Here is a 25,715-nt window from a genome sequence, read left to right as displayed (position 1 = left end):
TTTTAGATTTAATACATATTTACAATAATCAGTGATTTAAAAAATGTATTATATGTATAAAAAAGAAAAGTTTTTATCAATCAAGGACTTAAACTGAAGGTACTAAAATGCACCTGGTCCCACCGAGATTTGAACTCAATTTACTGGATTCAGAGTACAGAGTGCTAACCATAACACCATGGAATCTCCCTTCTAAATAACACATATAAAACTTTCTCTCAGAGTGTAAGATCTCAATTTCTACAAGATACAGAAATATTCATTCAGAGAGATATGTACTACATTGTATTTACAAATAAAACCATTAGGACCTACCAATTTGTATATACAGATTATTGGTTTCAGAGTCCAGAATTGTTAACAGTACACCATGAAAGCTCATTCATATGGTGGAATGTAAAAAAAATTCTCACAGTGTAAGATTCTTAGAGGTTACATTTTATTGGAATTATATTACAGATAAACCTGTCTCTCAGTGTGTATGATTCTTAATTTATGCAATTTATAGATATTTTCTTTCTCAGAGATATGAACTGCATAATACTTACAAAAAAACAATAGGACCTACCAAGATGTAAATACAAATCATGGATTCAGAGTCCAAAATGGTTACAAATACACCAGGAAACCTCATTCATGAGGAAGCATTTAAACAGTTTTTATTAGAATGTACTCTCAGAGAAATATAAACTGAATGGTACTTACAAAAAACCAATAGGACCTACCAAGATTTAAATACAGATCACTGGATTCAAAGATCAGAGTGGTTACCAATACACCAAGAAACCTCATTCACGAGGGAGAGCTAAACATTTTTTCTAAAATGTTAGATTCTTAGAAGACACATTTTATTGCAATTATTGTACATATATTTACATCAACGCTTATTTGGGTTATATAGTAAAATTCATATAATTACATACATTTCTATAACTACCTTTTTTAGCTTTTCGTACATATTTACAAAAATCAGTGATTTAAAAAAATTATTATATGTATGAAAAAGAAGACTTTCTGTCAATCAAGTACTTAAACTGAAGGTACTAAAACACATCAGGTCCCACCAAGATTTGAACTCGGATCGCTGGATTCAGAGTCCAGAGTGCTAACCATTACACCATGGAAGCTCTCTTCTAACACCACATATACAACTTTCTCTTAGAGTGTGAGATCTTATTTTCTACAAGTTACAGGAATAATAATCAGAGAGATAAGTATTACATTGTATTTACAAAAAAAAGCCATTAGGACCTACCAAATTTTAATACAGATTATAGGTTTCAGAGTCCAGAATTGTTAACAGTACACAATGAAACCTCATTCATATGGTAGCATGTACATTTTTTGTCAGAGTATTAGATTCTTAGTGGATACATTTTATTGGAATTAAATGACAGATAAACCTGTCTCTCAGTGTGTAAGATTCTTAATTTATGCAATTTATAGATATTTTCTTTCTCAGAGATATTAACTGTATTGTACTTACAACAAAACCAATAGAACCTACCAAGATGTAAATATAGATCATGGATTCAGAGTCCAAAATGTTTACCAATACACGATGAAACCTCATCCATTAGGGAGCATCTAAATATTTTTATAAGAATGTACTCTCAGAGAGATATGAACTGAATGGTACTTACAAAAAAACCAATAGGACCTACCAAGATTTAAATACAGATCACTGTATTCAAAGATCAGAGTGGAGTGGTTACCAATACACCAAGAAACCACATTCATTAGGGAACATCTAAACATTTTTTTCTAAAATGTTAGATTCTTAGAAGACACATTTTATTGAAGTTATTGTACATATATTAACATCAATGCTTATTTGGATTACACAGTAAAATTCATATAATTACAAACATTTCTATAACTACCTTTTTTTAGATTTTAGTACATATTTACAATAATCAGTGAATTAAAAAATGTATTATATGTATAAAAAAGAAAAGTTTTTGTCAAATAAGGACTTAAACTGAAGGTACTAAAATGCACCTGGTCCCACCGAGATTTGAACTCAATTTACTGGATTCAGAGTACAGAGTGCTAACCATAAAACCATGTAATATCCCTTCTAATAACACATATAAAACTTTCTCTCAGAGTGTAAGATCTTAATTTCTACAAGATACAGAAATATTCATTCAGAGAGATATGTACTACATTGTATTTACAAATAAAACCATTAGGACCTACCAATTTGTATATACAGATTATTGGTTTCAGAGTCCAGAATTGTTAACAGTACACCATGAAAGCTCATTCATATGGTGGCATGTAAAAAAAATTCTCACAGTGTAAGATTCTTAGAGGTTACATTTTATTGGAATTATATTACAGATAAACCTGTCTCTCAGTGTGTATGATTCTTAATTTATGCAATTTATAGATATTTACTTTCTCAGAGATATGAACTGCATAATACTTACAAAAAAACAATAGGACCTACCAAGATGTAAATACAAATCATGGATTCAGAGTCCAAAATGGTTACAAATACACCAGGAAACCTCATTCATGAGGAAGCATTTAAACAGTTTTTATTAGAATGTACTCTCAGAGAAATATAAACTGAATGGTACTTACAAAAAACCAATAGGACCTACCAAGATTTAAATACAGATCACTGGATTCAAAGATCAGAGTGGTTACCAATACACCAAGAAACCTCATTCACGAGGGAGAGCTAAACATTTTTTCTAAAATGTTAGATTCTTAGAAGACACATTTTATTGCAATTATTGTACATATATTTACATCAATGCTTATTTGGGTTATATAGTAAAATTCATATAATTACATACATTTCTATAACTACCTTTTTTAGCTTTTCGTACATATTTACAAAAATCAGTGATTTAAAAAAATTATTATATGTATGAAAAAGAAGACTTTCTGTCAATCAAGTACTTAAAGTGAAGGTACTAAAACACATCAGGTCCCACCAAGATTTGAACTCGGATCGCTGGATTCAGAGTCCAGAGTGCTAACCATTACACCATGGAAGCTCTCTTCTAACACCACATATACAACTTTCTCTTAGAGTGTGAGATCTTATTTTCTACAAGTTACAGGAATAATAATCAGAGAGATAAGTATTACATTGTATTTACAAAAAAAAGCCATTAGGACCTACCAAATTTTAATACAGATTATAGGTTTCAGAGTCCAGAATTGGTAACAGTACACAATGAAAACTCATTCATATGGTAGCATGTACATTTTTTGTCAGAGTATTAGATTCTTAGTGGATACATTTTATTGGAATTAAATGACAGATAAACCTGTCTCTCAGTGTGTAAGATTCTTAATTTATGCAATTTATAGATATTTTCTTTCTCAGAGATATTAACTGTATTGTACTTACAACAAAACCAATAGAACCTACCAATATGTAAATATAGATCATGGATTCAGAGTCCAAAATGTTTACCAATACACGATGAAACCTCATCCATTAGGGAGCATCTAAATATTTTTATAAGACTGTACTCTCAGAGAGATATGAACTGAATGGTACTTACAAAAAAACCAATAGGACCTACCAAGATTTAAATACAGATCACTGTATTCAAAGATCAGAGTGGAGTGGTTACCAATACACCAAGAAACCACATTCATTTGGGAACATCTAAACATTTTTTTCTAAAATGTTAGATTCTTAGAAGACACATTTTATTGAAGTTATTGTACATATATTAACAGCAATGCTTATTTGGATTACACAGTAAAATTCATATAATTACAAACATTTCTATAACTTCCTTTTTTTAGATTTTAGTACATATTTACAATAATCAGTGATTTAAAAAATGTATTATATGTATAAAAAAGAAAAGTTTTTGGCAATCAAGGACTTAAACTGAAGGTACTAAAATGCACATGGTCCCACCAAGATTTGAACTCAATTTACTGGATTCAGAGTACAGAGTGCTAACCATAACACCATGGAATCTCCCTTCTAATAACACATATAAAACTTTCTCTCAGAGTGTAAGATCTTAATTTCTACAAGATACAGAAATATTCATTCAGAGAGATATGTACTACATTGTATTTACAAATAAAACCATTAGGACCTACCAATTTGTATATACAGATTATTGGTTTCAGAGTCCAGAATTGTTAACAGTACACCATGAAAGCTCATTCATATGGTGGCATGTAAAAAAAATTCTCACAGTGTAAGATTCTTAGAGGTTACATTTTATTGGAATTATATTACAGATAAACCTGTCTCTCAGTGTGTATGATTCTTAATTTATGCAATTTATAGATATTTTCTTTCTCAGAGATATGAACTGCATAATACTTACAAAAAAACAATAGGACCTACCAAGATGTAAATACAAATCATGGATTCAGAGTCCAAAATGGTTACAATTACACCAGGAAACCTCATTCATGAGGAAGCATTTAAACAGTTTTTATTAGAATGTACTCTCAGAGAAATATAAACTGAACGGTGCTTACAAAAAACAAATAGGACCTACCAAGATTTAAATACAGATCACTGGAATCAAAGATCAGAGTGGTTACCAATACACCAAGAAACCTCATTCATGAGGGAGAGCTAAACATTTTTTTCTAAAATGTTAGATTCTTAGAAGACACATTTTATTGCAATTATTGTACATATATTTACATCAACGCTTATTTGGGTTATATAGTAAAATTCATATAATATCACATACATTTCTATAACTACCTTTTTTAGCTTTTCGTACATATTTACAAAAATCAGTGATTTAAAAAAATGATTATATGTATGAAAAAGAAGACTTTCTGTCAATCAAGAACTTAAACTGAAGGTACTAAAATACATCAGGTCCCACCGAGATTTGAACTCGGATCGCTGGATTCAGAGTCCAGAGTGCTAACCATTACACCATGGAAGCTCTCTTCTAACACCACATATACAACTTTCTCTTAGAGTGTGAGATCTTATTTTCTACAAGTTACAGGAATAATAATCAGAGAGATAAGTATTACATTGTATTTGCAAAAAAAAGCCATTAGGACCTACCAAATTTTTATACAGATTATAGGTTTCAGAGTCCAGAATTGTTAACAGTACACAATGAAACCTCATTCATATGGTAGCATGTACATTTTTTGTCAGAGTATAAGATTCTTAGTGCATACATTTTATTGGAATTAAATGACAGATAAACCTGTCTCTCAGTGTGTAAGATTCTTAATTTATGCAATTTATAGATATTTTCTTTCTCAGAGATATTAACTGTATTGTACTTACAACAAAACCAATAGAACCTACCAAGATGTAAATATAGATCATGGATTCAGAGTCCAAAATGTTAACCAATACACCATGAAACCTCATCCATTAGGGAGCATCTAAATATTTTTATAAGAATGTACTCTCAGAGAGATATGAACTGAATGGTACTTACAAAAAACCAATAGGACCTACCAAGATTTAAATACAGATCACTGCATTCAAAGATCAGAGTGGAGTGGTTACCAATACACCAAGAAACCACATTCATTAGGGAACATCTAAACATTTTTTTCTAAAATGTTAGATTCTTAGAAGACACATTTTATTGAAGTTATTGTACATATATTAACATCAATGCTTATTTGGATTACACAGTAAAATTCATATAATTACAAACATTTCTATAACTACCTTTTTTTAGATTTTAGTACATATTTACAATAATCAGTGATTTAAAAAATGTATTATATGTATAAAAAAGAAAAGTTTTTGTCAATCAAGGACTTAAACTGAAGGTACTAAAATGCACATGGTCCCACCGAGATTTGAACTCAATTTACTGGATTCAGAGTACAGAGTGCTAACCATAACACCATGGAATCTCCCTTCTAATAACACATATAAAACTTTCTCTCAGAGTGTAAGATCTTAATTTCTACAAGATACAGAAATATTCATTCAGAGAGATATGTACTACATTGTATTTACAAATAAAACCATTAGGACCTACCAATTTGTATATACAGATTATTGGTTTCAGAGTCCAGAATTGTTAACAGTACACCATGAAAGCTCATTCATATGGTGGCATGTAAAAAAATTTCTCACAGTGTAAGATTCTTAGAGGTTACATTTTATTGGAATTATATTACATATAAACCTGTCTCTCAGTGTGTATGATTCTTAATTTATGCAATTTATAGATATTTTCTTTCTCAGAGATATGAACTGCATAATACTTACAAAAAAACAATAGGACCTACCAAGATGTAAATACAAATCATGGATTCAGAGTCCAAAATGGTTACAATTACACCAGGAAACCTCATTCATGAGGAAGCATTTAAACAGTTTTTATTAGAATGTACTCTCAGAGAAATATAAACTGAACGGTACTTACAAAAAACAAATAGGACCTACCAAGATTTAAATACAGATCACTGGAATCAAAGATCGGAGTGGTTACCAATACACCAAGAAACCTCATTCATGAGGGAGAGCTAAACATTTTTTTCTAAAATGTTAGATTCTTAGAAGACACATTTTATTGCAATTATTGTACATATATTTACATCAACGCTTATTTGGGTTATATAGTAAAATTCATATAATATCATATACATTTCTATAACTACCTTTTTTAGCTTTTCGTACATATTTACAAAAATCAGTGATTTAAAAAATGATTATATGTATGAAAAAGAAGACTTTCTTTTAATCAAGAACTTAATCTGAAGGTACTAAAACACATCAGGTCCCACCGAGATTTGAACTCGGATCGCTGGATTCAGAGTGCTAACCATTACACCATGGAACCTCTCTCATAACACCACATATACAACTTTCTCTTACAGTGTGAGATCTTATTTTCTACAAGTTACAGGAATAATAATCAGAGAGATAAGTATTACATTGTATTTGCAAAAAAAAAGCCATTAGGACCTACCAAATTTTTATACAGATTATAGGTTTCAGAATCCAGAATTGTTAACAGTACACAATGAAACCTCATTCATATGGTAGCATGTACATTTTTTGTCAGAGTCTAAGATTCTTAGTGGATACATTTTATTGGAATTAAATGACAGATAAACCTGTCTCTCAGTGTGTAAGATTCTTAATTTATGCAATTTATAGCTATTTTCTTTCACAGATATATTATCTGTATTGTACTTACAACAAAACCAATAGAACCTACCAATATGTAAATATAGATCATGGATTCAGAGTCCAAAATGTTTATCAATACACCATGAAACCTCATCCATTAGGGAGCATCTAAATATTTTTATAAGAATGTACTCTCAGAGAGATATGAACTGAATGGTACTTACAAAAACCAATAGGACCTACCAAGATTTAAATACAGATCACTGTATTCAAAGATCAGAGTGGAGTGGTTACCAATACACCAAGAAACCACATTCATTAGGGAACATCTAAACATTTTTTTCTAAAATGTTAGATTCTTAGAAGACACATTTTATTGAAGTTATTGTACATATATTAACACATATATTAACATCAATGCTTATTTGGATTACACAGTAAAATTCATATAATTACAAACATTTCTATAACTACATTTTTTTTAGATTTTAGTACATATTTACAATAATCAGTGATTTAAAAAATGTATTATATGTATAAAAAAGAAAAGTTTTTATCAATCAAGGACTTAAACTGAAGGTACTAAAATGCACCTGGTCCCACCGAGATTTGAACTCAATTTACTGGATTCAGAGTACAGAGTGCTAACCATAACACCATGGAATCTCCCTTCTAAGTAACACATATAAAACTTTCTCTCAGAGTGTAAGATCTCAATTTCTACAAGATACAGAAATATTCATTCAGAGAGATATGTACTACATTGTATTTACAAATAAAACCATTAGGACCTACCAATTTGTATATACAGATTATTGGTTTCAGAGTCCAGAATTGTTAACAGTACACCATGAAAGCTCATTCATATGGTGGCATGTAAAAAAAATTCTCACAGTGTAAGATTCTTAGAGGTTACATTTTATTGGAATTATATTACAGATAAACCTGTCTCTCAGTGTGTATGATTCTTAATTTATGCAATTTATAGATATTTTCTTTCTCAGAGATATGAACTGCATAATACTTACAAAAAAACAATAGGACCTACCAAGATGTAAATACAAATCATGGAGTCAGAGTCCAAAATGGTTACAAATACACCAGGAAACCTCATTCATGAGGAAGCATTTAAACAGTTTTTATTAGAATGTACTCTCAGAGAAATATAAACTGAACGGTACTTACAAAAAACCAATAGGACCTACCAAGATTTAAATACAGATCACTGGATTCAAAGATCAGAGTGGTTACCAATACACCAAGAAACCTCATTCACGAGGGAGAGCTAAACATTTTTTCTAAAATGTTAGATTCTTAGAAGACACATTTTATTGCAATTATTGTACATATATTTACATCAACGCTTATTTGGGTTATATAGTAAAATTCATATAATTACATACATTTCTATAACTACCTTTTTTAGCTTTTCGTACATATTTACAAAAATCAGTGATTTAAAAAAATTATTATATGTATGAAAAAGAAGACTTTCTGTCAATCAAGTACTTAAACTGAAGGTACTAAAATACATCAGGTCCCACCGAGATTTGAACTCGGATCGCTGGATTCAGAGTCCAGAGTGCTAACCATTACACCATGGAAGCTCTCTTCTAACACCACATATACAACTTTCTCTTAGAGTGTGAGATCTTATTTTCTACAAGTTACAGGAATAATAATCAGAGAGATAAGTATTACATTGTATTTACAAAAAAAAGCCATTAGGACCTACCAAATTTTAATACAGATTATAGGTTTCAGAGTCCAGAATTGTTAACAGTACACAATGAAACCTCATTCATATGGTAGCATGTACATTTTTTGTCAGAGTATTAGATTCTTAGTGGATACATTTTATTGGAATTAAATGACAGATAAACCTGTCTCTCAGTGTGTAAGATTCTTAATTTATGCAATTTATAGATATTTTCTTTCTCAGAGATATTAACTGTATTGTACTTACAACAAAACCAATAGAACCTACCAAGATGTAAATATAGATCATGGATTCAGAGTCCAAAATGTTTACCAATACACGATGAAACCTCATCCATTAGGGAGCATCTAAATATTTTTATAAGAATGTACTCTCAGAGAGATATGAACTGAATGGTACTTACAAAAAAACCAATAGGACCTACCAAGATTTAAATACAGATCACTGTATTCAAAGATCAGAGTGGAGTGGTTACCAATACACCAAGAAACCACATTCATTTGGGAACATCTAAACATTTTTTTCTAAAATGTTAGATTCTTAGAAGACACATTTTATTGAAGTTATTGTACATATATTAACATTAATGCTTATTTGGATTACACAGTAAAATTCATATAATTACAAACATTTCTATAACTACCTTTTTTTAGATTTTAGTACATATTTACAATAATCAGTGATTTAAAAAATGTATTATATGTATAAAAAAGAAAAGTTTTTGTCAATCAAGGACTTAAACTGAAGGTACTAAAATGCACCTGGTCCCACCGAGATTTGAACTCAATTTACTGGATTCAGAGTACAGAGTGCTAACCATAAAACCATGTAATATCCCTTCTAATAACACATATAAAACTTTCTCTCAGAGTGTAAGATCTTAATTTCTACAAGATACAGAAATATTCATTCAGAGAGATATGTACTACATTGTATTTACAAATAAAACCATTAGGACCTACCAATTTGTATATACAGATTATTGGTTTCAGAGTCCAGAATTGTTAACAGTACACCATGAAAGCTCATTCATATGGTGGCATGTAAAAAAAATTCTCACAGTGTAAGATTCTTAGAGGTTACATTTTATTGGAATTATATTACAGATAAACCTGTCTCTCAGTGTGTATGATTCTTAATTTATGCAATTTATAGATATTTTCTTTCTCAGAGATATGAACTGCATAATACTTACAAAAAAACAATAGGACCTACCAAGATGTAAATACAAATCATGGATTCAGAGTCCAAAATGGTTACAATTACACCAGGAAACCTCATTCATGAGGAAGCATTTAAACAGTTTTTATTAGAATGTACTCTCAGAGAAATATAAACTGAACGGTACTTACAAAAAACAAATAGGACCTACCAAGATTTAAATACAGATCACTGGAATCAAAGATCAGAGTGGTTACCAATACACCAAGAAACCTAATTCATGAGGGAGAGCTAAACATTTTTTTTCTAAAATGTTAGATTCTTAGAAGACACATTTTATTGCAATTATTGTACATATATTTACATCAACGCTTATTTGGGTTATATAGTAAAATTCATATAATATCACATACATTTCTATAACTACCTTTTTTAGCTTTTCGTACATATTTACAAAAATCAGTGATTTAAAAAAATGATTATATGTATGAAAAAGAAGACTTCCTGTCAATCAAAAACTTAAACTGAAGGTACTTAAACACATCAGGTCCCACCGAGATTTGAACTCGGATAGCTGGATTCAGAGTCCAGAGTGCTAACCATTACACCATGGAACCTCTCTTCTAACACCACATATACAACTTTCTCTTAGAGTGTGAGATCTTATTTTGCAAACATGTATAAATTTAGAGAAAGCAGGAATGAATTAATTCAGAATACGTTTAGGGACGTCAATAGAAATGTTGATTTGATGGATGAGGATTTAGCATCAGTGTTCAAAAAATTAGAAACAGTGATGCAGAAAGAAAATAGAATGTGGTGGGAGGTTGTGACTCTCGAACACTATCAATCAATCCACCTTATACCTAAAGGTCTAAAAATGGTCAAAACCGCTTCGTTTAATTCTTTAGATCCAGAATTTAAAAACGAGTGGGAGACGATTCTTAATTCTTGTTCCGCTGCCTTGATGGAACTTATCATTAAGGAGAGGAAAAAGAATCTTACCAAATTGAACGATGAGATAAATACTTTCCAAACCCTGGTACATCCCTATAAAGAATCAGAAGAGTTTAAGACCTTAGAGAAATCCCTTTTGGTAAAAATGAATAAAAGTACAAAAGAATTAAGGGAGAGGAAGCTTAAAAAACTCAAAAGAGATTCGAGTGATGACGTGCCGATAGGGTCAGATGTGGATTTGGAACCACTTGAGGTCAACACTATGATAGTAAAATCGTTCCCTGATAAAAAAACAAGGAATAAGTTCACAGTGGGTAGTTTGAGAAAGGGCCAGAATAGGACTCCAAATGTCACATTTTCCTCTAAAACCAAATACAGGAGTTTTCCTCATAATGTAGAATCACCTCTTTGGAGAAAAAACGATAATCAGCGTTCGTCCCAAATAAATCGGGGACCACATGACTATAAAAAATGGGATTATTCCAGAAATAGATCATGGGAACAAAAAGGCTCTCCCGCTATGAATAGGAATCGGGACAGATGGGAAAGAAATAAGTACCATTCTAAACAGCCTATCATTGATAACAGATCTTCTTTTACTAATTCCTCAAATAGGTTTCAACCACTATCCGATGACAATTCCTCTTTTTTAGAGTGGGGCCCCAGGACACCAGGAAACTTCCGTTAGTCACACAGGTGGATCAAAAAAGGATTAAAATTACTAGAAGAGGGAAAAGAGCAGGGAAACATAGGAAATTTAAGAAAAACCCCCTCCCACATCAAAATGTGGAAACTTTAGAACCAATCCCTGTAGAGGATAATGGTTCTATAGAGGGAAAAAATTTTAACCTGTCCGATAGAACTCTAAATACTCATGAAATAAGCGTCCTGCGTAAAGGTTTAAAGTTTTCCCCCTCAAGTATGGCCAATTTTATTTTGACATTTTTCTAGATGTTCAAAAATTCATCCGTAAATTGACGATCAAACGTTTCTTTCAGATTAAAGAGGATAAGGGGAATGAGTGTCACCAAGAAATTGGTGAATGTGAGGCTACAACCTCCCATTTCAAACCCCCTTCCACTTTTTATCCTACACAAGCAAGGGGAAATTGTTTAGAGGTTTTTAACAAAGTGGTATGTGATGAAATAGAAAGGACCGTGATGAAAGTTAAGAATAAAAATGGAAATGTAAAACTAAATTTAACCCAAAAGGAATATGAGGCGGTTCGATCTCTGAAAAGTGATACAGATTTGGTCATTAAACCTGCGGATAAGGGTGGAGGGGTAGTCCTTATGAGCAAGGAGATGTACATGCAGGAAATATATAGACAACTTAACGATGGGAAAACGTATTTAAAATTAAAGTCTGATCCCACCAACAGAATAGCCAAAGCACTACAAGATTTAAGTATGAAAGCTTTGGAAGATAAGGTTATAACCAAGAAAGAGTTCGATTATTTAAATATATCTGAGCCATCTATTCCGACCATGTACATTCTCCCAAAGATTCATAAGGACCCCCTCCACCCCCCAGGAAGGCCAATAGTCTCTGGCTGTAATAGCCTAACAAGCAATTTATCTGCAATGGTTGATCACCATTTACAACCTCTTGTGCAAAAAACAAGGGCATTCCTGAAAGATACAGGAGATACACTTAGAAGGATTGAACAATACAAGTGGGAGGAGGGCGATTTTTTGTGTACAGCGGACGTGTGTACGCTGTACACAATTATCGATTTGGAAAAGGGACTTTTGGCAGTTTCCTATTTTTTGAATAATAGTACCCTCAGTTCTCCACTAAAGACTTTTATCTTAGACAGCATAAAATTTATTTTGTTGAATAACTACTTTGTCTTCGATGGCACCTTCTATGTACAGAGGGTGGGCACTGCCATGGGCACCAGGTTCGCCCCCAGCTACGCGAATCTGTTTATGGCCTACTGGGAACAACATCAGGTATGGCAAGATGGCGGGCTGGCGGCGGGCCTGGTGTCCTGGCAGCGCTACATCGATGATATTTTATTTATATGGCGTGGTGGCGAGGAGTCATTGAATATCTTTTGTGAAAATCTTAATCACAATGATATGGCCATACAACTAGTATTCAATAAAAGTCAGAAGGAAGTTGCCTTTTTAGACTTGAGTATTTATATTTCTGAGGGCAAGGTTAACACTAAAACCTTTAGAAAGAGCACGGACTCCAACAGTTTCATTGAGAGAACAAGTCAGCACCATGCCAATTGGCTGGATGGGATTCCATTCAGCCAATTTGCCCGTATAAAAAGAAACTGTACAGATGAGCGCATGTGCGATCAACAACTTAATGAAATGTCTGTGATGTTTGCAAAGAAGGGTTACTCTGCTGAACTTCTGGATATGGCAAGATCAAAAGTGGCCGTAATAGAAAGGGAGAAACTCTTAAAAGGTAACACTAGTCCTAAACCGAAGGATGAACGCTTTCAGTGGGCATTTATCAGCCAGTATAATAGATCCTTCAAAAATATAGAACGAGTTTTTAGGGGGAACTGGAACATATTAAAACAAGATGCAGTTTTAGGTCCGATGTTACCTGAGAAACCTCTCTTTGTTTATAGGAGGGCATCTACACTTAAAGATCAGCTGGTAAAAAGCGGTATAGAAAATAATCCTAGACAAAGTATTAGAACTAAGGGTTTTCACCGCTGCGGCGAATGTTTAATGTGTAGGACAGTGAAAACACCTCTACGAAAGATAACTGAGTTCACAGTACATGGTCAAACATTTCCAATAAAGGAGTTCATAACATGTCACTCCAAGAATGTGATTTACATTATGGAGTGTACATGTGGACTCTTTTATGTTGGCAAAACGGGGAGGTGTGTCAGGGTCAGATGGGCAGAGCACATCTACAACATCCGTAAGGGGCTTGATACCCACACAGTCTCTTTTCATTTTAAAAAAAATCATGAGTCAAAAGAGTGTTGTTTAAAATCATTTTGTGGTATTCAAATGATCCTCCCAAAATGGAGAACTAGAGATGTGCAGAAAAGGCTCTCACAAGCAGAAAATAGATGGATTCACCGTTTGAATACCCTGACACCAGGGGGTTTAAACTGTGAATTCGAATTAAAATGTTTTCTGATATAACTCACCTCCTCTTACCAGGTCTACCATTGTTAGAATTTAATCTGTATTATTTTATATGGTAATATCTGTTTTTATTTGTTTTATTTTATATGGTTATTGAGAGGAATACCTTGTGGACTATAATCTTTTGGGACATGCCTATACTGGAAATATGAAGATATCATATGTCACTCAGGATGGTAAGAGTCCGGAATTACACCTTCCGTTTCAAGTTTGCGGCTATGGAACGCAAATATAGGAACTTCCGGAAGTTAATGAGCCGCATCTGGAACGCAAATACAGGAAGTTCCGGGCAGCAGTGACACGCATGACGCACATCCGTTTCCAGCGAGATCGTTTTCCGATGTGGTAGCGGTTTGTCCTGTGCTGCAATTGTTATCAGCTGATGTCCCTCGTTAAGAGGGTTTAAATAGTGAAGCTTACACCTTACAGCCATGCTTCTGACGAAGGACGGATCTCGTCCGAAACGCGTTAAGCGTGGCTGTATCTTATCTGGACTCCTGCACTCATCGATTTACTACAGGGTGAACTCTGCATGGTTGTGGTGGTGGGCATCCGGAGCTCATTCACCTGTTTCACTGGACACCTGACGCTATTCGAATCCCCTGGACAGATTCTAACGTTGGTGATGTGCCTTATGGAGATTGACATGCTATTTTAAATTTGTCTTTCTGTACGTGCATTTTGTACATAATAAATGTGACCCTTTTAAAAGGCTTGTTACACTATATTTTCTGCTATAAGTACCTCCATCAATTATCCTTGCTAAAGGATTAGGAGGTGCTTATATTTTCTCTTTCGTAGATTATAAGCTGGGTCCATTACTGAGTCCCCTGAAAAAAGAATTATTCTATTGTGATCACTTGATTTCATGAGACCAGAAGGCAACAGGAGACCCTGTTTCTTCGTTATACGGTGAATCAACTTTCATGTCTTGATTCTTACACATGGGTGACATCTAACATGGTTACTGGAGAGCGCTACTACCAATATACACTTCTTTTTCTTCTGTCTATTCCATAGTGTGTTTTGGATGCACACTTGTGTATATTGTGTAGCTGCACTTCTGTTTTTATTGCGCACTGTATTTTGAAAACTTTTTTCACGATCTTATTTTCTACAAGTTACAGGAATAATAATCAGAGAGATAAGTATTACATTGTATTTACAAAAAAAAGCCATTATGACCTACCAAATTTTTATACAGATTATAGGTTTCAGAGTCCAGAATTGTTAACAGTACACAATAAAACCTCATTCATATGGTAGCATGTACATTTTTTGTCAGAGTATAAGATTCTTAGTGGATACATTTTATTGGAATTAAATGACAGATAAACCTGTCTCTCAGTGTGTAAGATTCTTAATTTATGCAATTTATAGATATTTTCTTTCTCAGAGATATTAACTGTATTGTACTTACAACAAAACCAATAGAACCTACCAAGATGTAAATATAGATCATGGATTCAGAGTCCAAAATGTTAACCAATACACCATGAAACCTCATCCATTAGGGAGCATCTAAATATTTTTATAAGAATGTACTCTCAGAGAGATATGAACTGAATGGTACTTACAAAAAACCAATAGGACCTACCAAGATTTAAATACAGATCACTGTATTCAAAGATCAGAGTGGAGTGGTTACCAATACACCAAGAAACCACATTCATTAGGGAACATCTAAACATTTTTTTCTAAAATGTTAGATTCTTAGAAGACACATTTTATTGAAGTTATTGTACATATATTAACATCAATGCTTATTTGGATTACACAGTAAAATTCATATAATTACAAACATTTCTATAACTACCTTTTTTTAGAATTTAGTACATATTTACAATAATCAGTGATTTAAAAAATGTATTATATGTATAAAAAAGAAAAGTTTTTGTCAAATAAGGACTTAAACTGAAGGTACTAAAATGCACCTGGTCCCACCGAGATTTGAACTCAATTTACTGGATTCAGAGTACAGAGTGCTAACCATAAAACCATGTAATATCCCTTCTAATAACACATATAAAACTTTCTCTCAGAGTGTAAGATCTTAATTTCTACAAGATACAGAAATATTCATTCAGAGAGATATGTACTACATTGTATTTACAAATAAAACCATTAGGACCTACCAATTTGTATATACAGATTATTGGTTTCAGAGTCCAGAATTGTTAACAGTACACCATGAAAGCTCATTCATATGGTGGCATGTAAAAAAATTTCTCACAGTGTAAGATTCTTAGAGGTTACATTTTATTGGAATTATATTACAGATAAACCTGTCTCTCAGTGTGTATGATTCTTAATTTATGCAATATATAGATATTTTCTTTCTCAGAGATATGAACTGCATAATACTTACAAAAAAACAATAGGACCTACCAAGATGTAAATACAAATCATGGATTCAGAGTCCAAAATGGTTACAATTACACCAGGAAACCTCATTCATGAGGAAGCATTTAAACAGTTTTTATTAGAATGTACTCTCAGAGAAATATAAACTGAACAGTACTTACAAAAAACAAATAGGACCTACCAAGATTTAAATACAGATCACTGGAATCAAAGATCAGAGTGGTTACCAATACACCAAGAAACCTCATTCATGAGGGAGAGCTAAACATTTTTTTCTAAAATGTTAGATTCTTAGAAGACACATTTTATTGCAATTATTGTACATATATTTACATCAACGCTTATTTGGGTTATATAGTAAAATTCATATAATATCACATACATTTCTATTACTACCTTTTTTAGCTTTTCGTACATATTTACAAAAATCAGTGATTTAAAAAAATGATTATATGTATGAAAAAGAAGACTTTCTGTCAATCAAGAACTTAAACTGAAGGTACTAAAACAAATCAGGTCCCACCGAGATTTGAACTCGGATCGCTGGATTCAGAGTGCTAACCATTACACCATGGAAGCTCTCTTCTAACACCACATATACAACTTTCTCTTAGAGTGTGAGATCTTATTTTCTACAAGTTACAGGAATAATAATCATAGAGATAAGTATTACATTGTATTTGCAAAAAAAAAGCCATTAGGACCTACCAAATTTTTATACAGATTATAGGTTTCAGAGTCCAGAATTGTTAACAGTACACAATGAAACCTCATTCATATGGTAGCATGTACATTTTTTGTCAGAGTATAAGATTCTTAGTGCATACATTTTATTGGAATTAAATGACAGATAAACCTGTCTCTCAGTGTGTAAGATTCTTAATTTATTCAATTTATAGATATTTTCTTTCTCAGAGATATTAACTGTATTGTACTTACAACAAAACCAATAGAACCTACCAAGATGTAAATATAGATCATGGATTCAGAGTCCAAAATGTTTACCAATACACCATGAAACCTCATCCATTAGGGAGCATCTAAATATTTTTATAAGAATGTACTCTCAGAGAGATATGAACTGAATGGTACTTACAAAAAAACAAATAGGACCTACCAAGATTTAAATACAGATCACTGTATTCAAAGATCAGAGTGGAGTGGTTACCAATACACCAAGAAACCACATTCATTTGGGAACATCTAAACATTTTTTTCTAAAATGTTAGATTCTTAGAAGACACATTTTATTGAAGTTATTGTACATATATTAACATCAATGCTTATTTGGATTACACAGTAAAATTCATATAATTACAAACATTTCTATAAGTACCTTTTTTTTAGATTTTAGTACATATTTACAATAATCAGTGATTTAAAAAAATGTTTTATATGTATAAAAAGAAAAGTTTTTGTCAATCAAGGACTTAAACTGAAGGTACTAAAATGCACCTTGTCCCACCAAGATTTGAACTCAATTTACTGGATTCAGAGTACAGAGTGCTAACCATAACACCATGGAATCTCCCTTCTAATAACACATATAAAACTTTCTCTCAGAGTGTAAGATCTTAATTTCTACAAGATACAGAAATATTCATTCAGAGAGATATGTACTACATTGTATTTACAAATAAAACCATTAGGACCTACCAATTTGTATATACAGATTATTGGTTTCAGAGTCCAGAATTGTTAACAGTACACCATGAAAGCTCATTCATATGGTGGCATGTAAAAAATTTTCTCACAGTGTAAGATTCTTAGAGGTTACATTTTATTGGAATTATATTACCGATAAACCTGTCTCTCAGTGTGTATGATTCTTAATTTATGCAATTTATAGATATTTTCTTTCTCAGAGATATGAACTGCATAATACTTACAAAAAAACAATAGGACCTACCAAGATGTAAATACAAATCATGGATTCAGAGTCCAAAATGGTTACAAATACACCAGGAAACCTCATTCATGAGGAAGCATTTAAACAGTTTTTATTAGAATGTACTCTCAGGGAAATATAAACTGAACGGTACTTACAAAAAATCAATAGGACCTACCAAGATTTAAATACAGATCACTGGATTCAAAGATCAGAGTGGTTACCAATACACCAAGAAACCTCATTCATGAGGGAGAGCTAAACATTTTTTCTAAAATGTTAGATTCTTAGAAGACACATTTTATTGCAATTATTGTACATATATTTACATCAACGCTTATTTGGGTTATATAGTAAAATTCATATAATATCACATACATTGCTATAACTACCTTTTTTAGCTTTTCGTACATATTTACAAAAATCAGTGATTTAAAAAAATGATTATATGTATGAAAAAGAAGACTTTCTGTCAATCAAGAACTTAAACTGAAGGTACTAAAACACATCAGGTCCCACCAAGATTTGAACTCGGATCGCTGGATTCAGAGTTCAGAGTGCTAACCATTACACCATGGAACCTCCCTCCTGACACCACATATACAACTTTCTCTTAGAGTGTGAGATCTTATTTTCTACAAGTTACAGGAATAATAATCAGAGAGATAAGTATTACATTGTATTTACAAAAAAAAGCCATTAGGACCTACCAAATTTTTATACAGATTATAGGTTTCAGAGTCCAGAATTGTTAACAGTACACAATGAAACCTCATTCATATGGTAGCATGTACATTTTTTGTCAGAGTATAAGATTCTTAGTGGATACATTTTATTGGAATTAAATGACAGATAAACCTGTCTCTCAGTGTGTAAGATTCTTAATTTATTCAATTTATAAATATTTTCTTTCTCAGAGATATTAACTGTATTGTACTTACAACAAAACCAATAGAACCTACCAAGATGTAAATATAGATCATGGATTCAGAGTCCAAAATGTTTACCAATACACCATGAAACCTCATCCATTAGGGAGCATCTTAATACTTTTATAAGTATGTACTCTCAGAGAGATATGAACTGAATGGTACTTACAAAAAAACCAATAGGACCTACCAAGATTTAAATACAGATCACTGTATTCAAAGATCAGAGTGGAGTGGTTACCAATACACCAAGAAACCACATTCATTTGGGAACATCTAAACATTTTTTTCTAAAATGTTAGATTCTTAGAAGACACATTTTATTGAAGTTATTGTACATATATTAACATCAATGCTTATTTGGATTACACAGTAAAATTCATATAATTACAAACATTTCTATAAGTACCTTTTTTTAGATTTTAGTACATATTTACAATAATCAGTGATTTAAAAAAAATGTTTTATATGTATAAAAAAGAAAAGTTTTTGTCAATCAAGGACTTAAACTGAAGGTACTAAAATCACCTGGTCCCACCAAGATTTGAACTCAATTTACTGGATTCAGAGTACAGAGTGCTAACCATAACACCATGGAATCTCCCTTCTAATAACACATATAAAACTTTCTCTCAGAGTGTAAGATCTTAATTTCTACAAGATACAGAAATATTCATTCAGAGAGATATGTACTACATTGTATTTACAAATAAAACCATTAGGACCTACCAATTTGTATATACAGATTATTGGTTTCAGAGTCCAGAATTGTTAACAGTACACCATGAAAGCTCATTCATATGGTGGCATGTAAAAATTTTTCTCACAGTGTAAGATTCTTAGAGGTTACATTTTATTGAAATTATATTACAGATAAACCTGTCTCTCAGTGTGTATGATTCTTAATTTATGCAATTTATAGATATTTTCTTTCTCAGAGATATGAACTGCATAATACTTACATAAAAACAATAGGACCTACCAAGATGTAAATACAAATCATGGATTCAGAGTCCAAAATGGTTACAAATACACCAGGAAACCTCATTCATGAGGAAGCATTTAAACAGTTTTTATTAGAATGTACTCTCAGAGAAATATAAACTGAACGGTACTTACAAAAAACCAATAGGACCTACCAAGATTTAAATACAGATCACTGGATTCAAAGATCAGAGTGGTTACCAATACACCAAGAAACCTCATTCACGAGGGAGAGCTAAACATTTTTTTCTAAAATGTTAGATTCTTAGAAGACACATTTTATTGCAATTATTGTACATATATTTACATCAACGCTTATTTGGGTTATATAGTAAAATTCATATAATTACATAAATTTCTATAAATATCTTTTTTAGCTTTTCGTACATATTTTACAAAAATCAGTGATTTAAAAAAATTATTCTATGTATGAAAAAGAAGACTTTATGTCAATCAAGAACTTAAACTGAAGGTACTAAAACATATCAGGTCCCACCGAGATTTGAACTCGGATCGCTTGATTCAGAGTCCAGAGTGCTAACCATTACACCATGGAACCTCTCTACTAACACCACATATACAACTTTCTCTTAGAGTGTGAGATCTTATTTTCTACAAGTTACAGGAATAATAATCAGAGAGATAAGTATTACATTGTATTTACAAAAAAAAGCCATTAGGACCTACCAAATTTGTATACAGATTATAGGTTTCAGAGTCCAGAATTGTTAACAGTACACAATGAAACCTCATGGTAGCATGTACATTTTTTGTCAGAGTATAAGATTCATAGTGGATACATTTTATTGGAATTAAATGACAGATAAACCTGTCTCTCAGTGTGTAAGATTCTTAATTTATGCAATTTATAGATATTTCTTTCTCAGAGATATTAACTGTATTGTACTTACAACAAAATCAATAGAACCTACCAAGATGTAAATATAGATCATGGATTCAGAGTCCAAAATGTTTACCAATACACCATGAAACCTCATCCATTAGGGAGCATCTAAATATTTTTATAAGAATGTACTCTCAGAGAGATATGAACTGAATGGTACTTACAAAAAACCAATAGGACCTACCAAGATTTAAATACAGATCACTGTATTCAAAGATCAGAGTGGAGTGGTTACCAATACACCAAGAAACCACATTCATTAAGGAACATCTAAACATTTTTTTCTAAAATGTTAGATTCTTAGATGACACATTTTATTGAAGTTATTGTACATATATTAACATCAATGCTTATTTGGATTACACAGTAAAATTCATATAATTACAAACATTTCTATAACTACCTTTTTTTAGATTTTAGTACATTTTTAAAATAATCAGTGATTTAAAAAAATGTATTATATGTATAAAAAAGAAAAGTTTTAGTCAATCAAGGACTTAAACTGAAGGTACTAAAATGCACCTGGTCCCACCAAGATTTGAACTCAATTTACTGGATTCAGAGTACAGAGTGCTAACCATAACACCATGGAATCTCCCTTCTAATAACACATATAAAACTTTCTCTCAGAGTGTAAGATCTTAATTTCTACAAGATACAGAAATATTCATTCAGAGAGATATGTACTACATTGTATTTACAAATAAAACCATTAGGACCTACCAATTTGTATATACAGATTTTTGGTTTCAGAGTCCAGAATTGTTAACAGTACACCATGAAAGCTCATTCATATGGTGGCATGTAAAAAAAATTCTCACAGTGTAAGATTCTTAGAGGTTACATTTTATTGGAATTATATTACAGATAAACCTGTCTCTCAGTGTGTATGATTCTTAATTTATGCAATTTATAGATATTTTCTTTCTCAGAGATATGAACTGCATAATACTTACAAAAAAACAATAGGACCTACCAAGATGTAAATACAAATCATGGATTCAGAGTCCAAAATGGTTACAAATACACCAGGAAACCTTATTCATGAGGAAGCATTTAAACAGTTTTTATTAGAATGTACTCTCAGAGAAATATAAACTGAACGGTACTTACAACAAACCAATAGGACCTACCAAGATTTAAATACAGATCACTGGATTCAAAGATCAGAGTGGTTACCAATACACCAAGAAACCTCATTTACAAGGGAGAGCTAAACATTTTTTTCTAAAATGTTAGATTCTTAGAAGACACATTTTATTGCAATTATTGTACATATATTTACATCAACGCTTATTTGGGTTATATAGTAAAATTCATATAATTACATACATTTCTATAACTATCTTTTTTAGCTTTTCGTACATATTTACAAAAATCAGTGATTTAAAAAAATTATTCTATGTATGAAAAAGAAGACTTTCTGTCAATCAAGAACTTAAACTGAAGGTACTAAAACACATCAGGTCCCACCGAGATTTGAACTCGGATCTCTGGATTCAGAGTTCAGAGTGCTAACCATTACACCATGGAACCTCTCTACGAACACCACATATACAACTTTCTCTTAGAGTGTGAGATCTTATTTTCTACAAGTTACAGGAATAATAATCAGAGAGATAAGTATTACATTGTATTTACAAAAAAAAGCCATTAGGACCTACCAAATTTGTATACAGATTATAGGTTTCAGAGTCCAGAATTGTTAACAGTACACAATGAAACCTCATGGTAGCATGTACATTTTTTGTCAGAGTATAAGATTCTTAGTGGATACATTTTATTGGAATTAAATGACAGATAAACCTGTCTCTCAGTGTGTAAGATTCTTAATTTATGCAATTTATAGATATTTTCTTTCTCAGAGATATTAACTGTATTGTACTTACAACAAAATCAATAGAACCTACCAAGATGTAAATATAGATCATGGATTCAGAGTCCAAAATGTTTACCAATACACCATGAAACCTCATCCATTAGGGAGCATCTAAATATTTTTATAAGAATGTACTCTCAGAGAGATATGAACTGAATGGTACTTACAAAAAACCAATAGGACCTACCAAGATTTAAATACAGATCACTGTATTCAAAGATCAGAGTGGAGTGGTTACCAATACACCAAGAAACCACATTCATTAGGGAACATCTAAACATTTTTTTCTAAAATGTTAGATTCTTAGATGACACATTTTATTGAAGTTATTGTACATATATTAACATCAATGCTTATTTGGATTACACAGTAAAATTCATATAATTACAAACATTTCTATAACTACCTTTTTTTAGATTTTAGTACATTTTTAAAATAATCAGTGATTTAAAAAAATGTATTATATGTATAAAAAAGAAAAGTTTTTGTCAATCAAGGACTTAAACTGAAGGTACTAAAATGCACCTGGTCCCACCGAGATTTGAACTCAATTTACTGGATTCAGAGTACAGAGTGCTAACCATAACACCATGGAATCTCCCTTCAAATAACACATATAAAACTTTCTCTCAGAGTGTAAGATCTTAATTTCTACAAGATACAGACATATTCATTCAGAGAGATATGTACTACATTGTATTTACAAATAAAACCATTAGGACCTACCAATTTGTATATACAGATTATTGGTTTCAGAGTCCAGAATTGTTAACAGTACACCATGAAAGCTCATTCATATGGTGGCATGTAAACATTTTTCTCACAGTGTAAGATTCTTAGAGGTTACATTTTATTGGAATTATATTACAGATAAACCTGTCTCTCAGAATTAATTCTCAGAATTATGATTCTTAATTTTTGCAATTTATAGATATTTTATTTCTCAGAGATATGAACTGCATAATACTTACAAAAAAACAATAGGACCTACCAAGATGTAAATACAAATCATGGATTCAGAGTCCAAAATGGTTACAAATACACCAGGAAACCTCATTCATGAGGAAGCATTTAAACAGTTTTTATTAGAATGTACTCTCAGAGAAATATAAACTGAACGGTACTTACAAAAAACCAATAGTACCTACCAAGATTTAAATACAGATCACTGGATTCAAAGATCAGAGTGGTTACCAATACACCAAGAAACCTCATTCACGAGGGAGAGCTAAACATTTTTTTCTAAAATGTTAGATTCTTAGAAGACACATTTTATTGCAATTATTGTACATATATTTACATCAACGCTTATTTGGGTCATATAGTAAAATTCATATAATTACATACATTTCTATAACTACCTTTTTTAGCTTTTCGAACATATTTACAAAAATCAGTGATTTAAAAAAAATGATTGTATGTATGAAAAAGAAGACTTTCTGTCAATCAAGAACTTAAACTGAAGGTACTAAAACACATCATGTCCCACCGAGATTTGAACTCGGATCGCTGGATTCAGAGTCCAGAGTGCTAACCATTACACCATGGAACCTCTCTTCTAACACCACATATACAACTTTCTCTTAGAGTGTGAGATCTTATTTTCTACAAGTTACAGGAATAATAATCATAGAGATAAGTATTGCATTGTATTTACAAAAAAAAGCCATTAGGACCTACCACATTTTTATACAGATTATAGGTTTCAGAGTCCAGAATTGTTAACAGTACTCAATGAAACCTCATTCATATGGTAGCATGTACATTTTTTTGTCAGAGTATAAGATTCTTAGTGGATACATTTTATTGGAATTAAATGACAGATAAACCTGTCTCTCAGTGTGTAAGATTCTTAATTTATGCAATTTATAGATATTTTCTTTCTCAGAGATATTAACTGTATTGTACTTACAACAAAACCAATAGAACCTACCAAGATGTAAATATAGATCATGGATTCAGAGTCCAAAATGTTTATCAATACACCATGAAACCTCATCCATTAGGGAGCATCTAAATATTTTTATAAGAATGTACTCTCAGAGAGATATAAACTGAATGGTACTTACAAAAAACCAATAGGACCTACCAAGATTTAAATACAGATTACTGTATTCAAAGATCAGAGTGGAGTGGTTACCAATACACCAAGAAACCACATTCATTAGGGAACATCTAAACATTTTTTTCTAAAATGTTAGATTCTTAGATGACACATTTTATTGAAGTTATTGTACATATATTAACATCAATGCTTATTTGGATTACACAGTAAAATTCATATAATTACAAACATTTCTATAACTACCTTTTTTTTAGATTTTAGTACATATTTTCAATAATCAGTGATTTAAAAAATTTATTATATGTATAAAAAAGAATAGTTTTTATCAATCAAGGACTTAAACTGAAGGTACTAAAATGCACCTGGTCCCACCGAGATTTGGACTCAATTTACTGGAATCAGAGTACAGAGTGCTAACCATAACACCATGGAATCTCCCTTCTAAATAACACATATAAAACTTTCTCTCAGAATGTAAGATCTTAATTTCTACAAGATACAGAAATATTCATTCAGAGAGATATGTACTACATTGTATTTACAAATAAAACCATTAGGACCTACCAATTTGTATGTACAGATTATTGGTTTCAGAGTCCAGAATTGTTAACAGTACACCATGAAAGCTCATTCATATGGTGGCATGTAAAAAAAATTC

General features: G+C 31.7%; 9 non-coding genes across 9 annotated transcripts; all 9 read right to left on the bottom strand.

The window, feature by feature from the left end:
• Positions 1–1,055: 1,055 nt before the first annotated feature.
• On the bottom strand, positions 1,056–1,127 carry TRNAQ-CUG (transfer RNA glutamine (anticodon CUG)). The gene has a single exon. It is a non-coding gene; the product is annotated as a tRNA-Gln (tRNA).
• A 1,815-nt stretch (positions 1,128–2,942) lies between these two features.
• Positions 2,943–3,014, bottom strand: TRNAQ-CUG (transfer RNA glutamine (anticodon CUG)). The gene has a single exon. It is a non-coding gene; the product is annotated as a tRNA-Gln (tRNA).
• Positions 3,015–4,832: 1,818 nt separating this feature from the next.
• TRNAQ-CUG (transfer RNA glutamine (anticodon CUG)) lies at positions 4,833–4,904 on the bottom strand. Its single transcript has one exon. It is a non-coding gene; the product is annotated as a tRNA-Gln (tRNA).
• Positions 4,905–8,613: 3,709 nt separating this feature from the next.
• On the bottom strand, positions 8,614–8,685 carry TRNAQ-CUG (transfer RNA glutamine (anticodon CUG)). The gene has a single exon. It is a non-coding gene; the product is annotated as a tRNA-Gln (tRNA).
• A 1,819-nt stretch (positions 8,686–10,504) lies between these two features.
• On the bottom strand, positions 10,505–10,576 carry TRNAQ-CUG (transfer RNA glutamine (anticodon CUG)). Its single transcript has one exon. It is a non-coding gene; the product is annotated as a tRNA-Gln (tRNA).
• Positions 10,577–18,806: 8,230 nt separating this feature from the next.
• Positions 18,807–18,878, bottom strand: TRNAQ-CUG (transfer RNA glutamine (anticodon CUG)). The gene has a single exon. It is a non-coding gene; the product is annotated as a tRNA-Gln (tRNA).
• Positions 18,879–20,696: 1,818 nt separating this feature from the next.
• TRNAQ-CUG (transfer RNA glutamine (anticodon CUG)) lies at positions 20,697–20,768 on the bottom strand. Its single transcript has one exon. It is a non-coding gene; the product is annotated as a tRNA-Gln (tRNA).
• Positions 20,769–22,577: 1,809 nt separating this feature from the next.
• On the bottom strand, positions 22,578–22,649 carry TRNAQ-CUG (transfer RNA glutamine (anticodon CUG)). The gene has a single exon. It is a non-coding gene; the product is annotated as a tRNA-Gln (tRNA).
• A 1,823-nt stretch (positions 22,650–24,472) lies between these two features.
• TRNAQ-CUG (transfer RNA glutamine (anticodon CUG)) lies at positions 24,473–24,544 on the bottom strand. Its single transcript has one exon. It is a non-coding gene; the product is annotated as a tRNA-Gln (tRNA).
• Positions 24,545–25,715: the final 1,171 nt, after the last annotated feature.

Source organism: Pseudophryne corroboree, chromosome 11, assembly GCF_028390025.1.
Source record: "Pseudophryne corroboree isolate aPseCor3 chromosome 11, aPseCor3.hap2, whole genome shotgun sequence".
NCBI classification, from domain to species: Eukaryota; Metazoa; Chordata; class Amphibia; order Anura; family Myobatrachidae; genus Pseudophryne; species Pseudophryne corroboree.
Note: the sequence above shows the minus strand (reverse complement) of the source record. Positions and strands in the feature narration are given on the sequence as shown.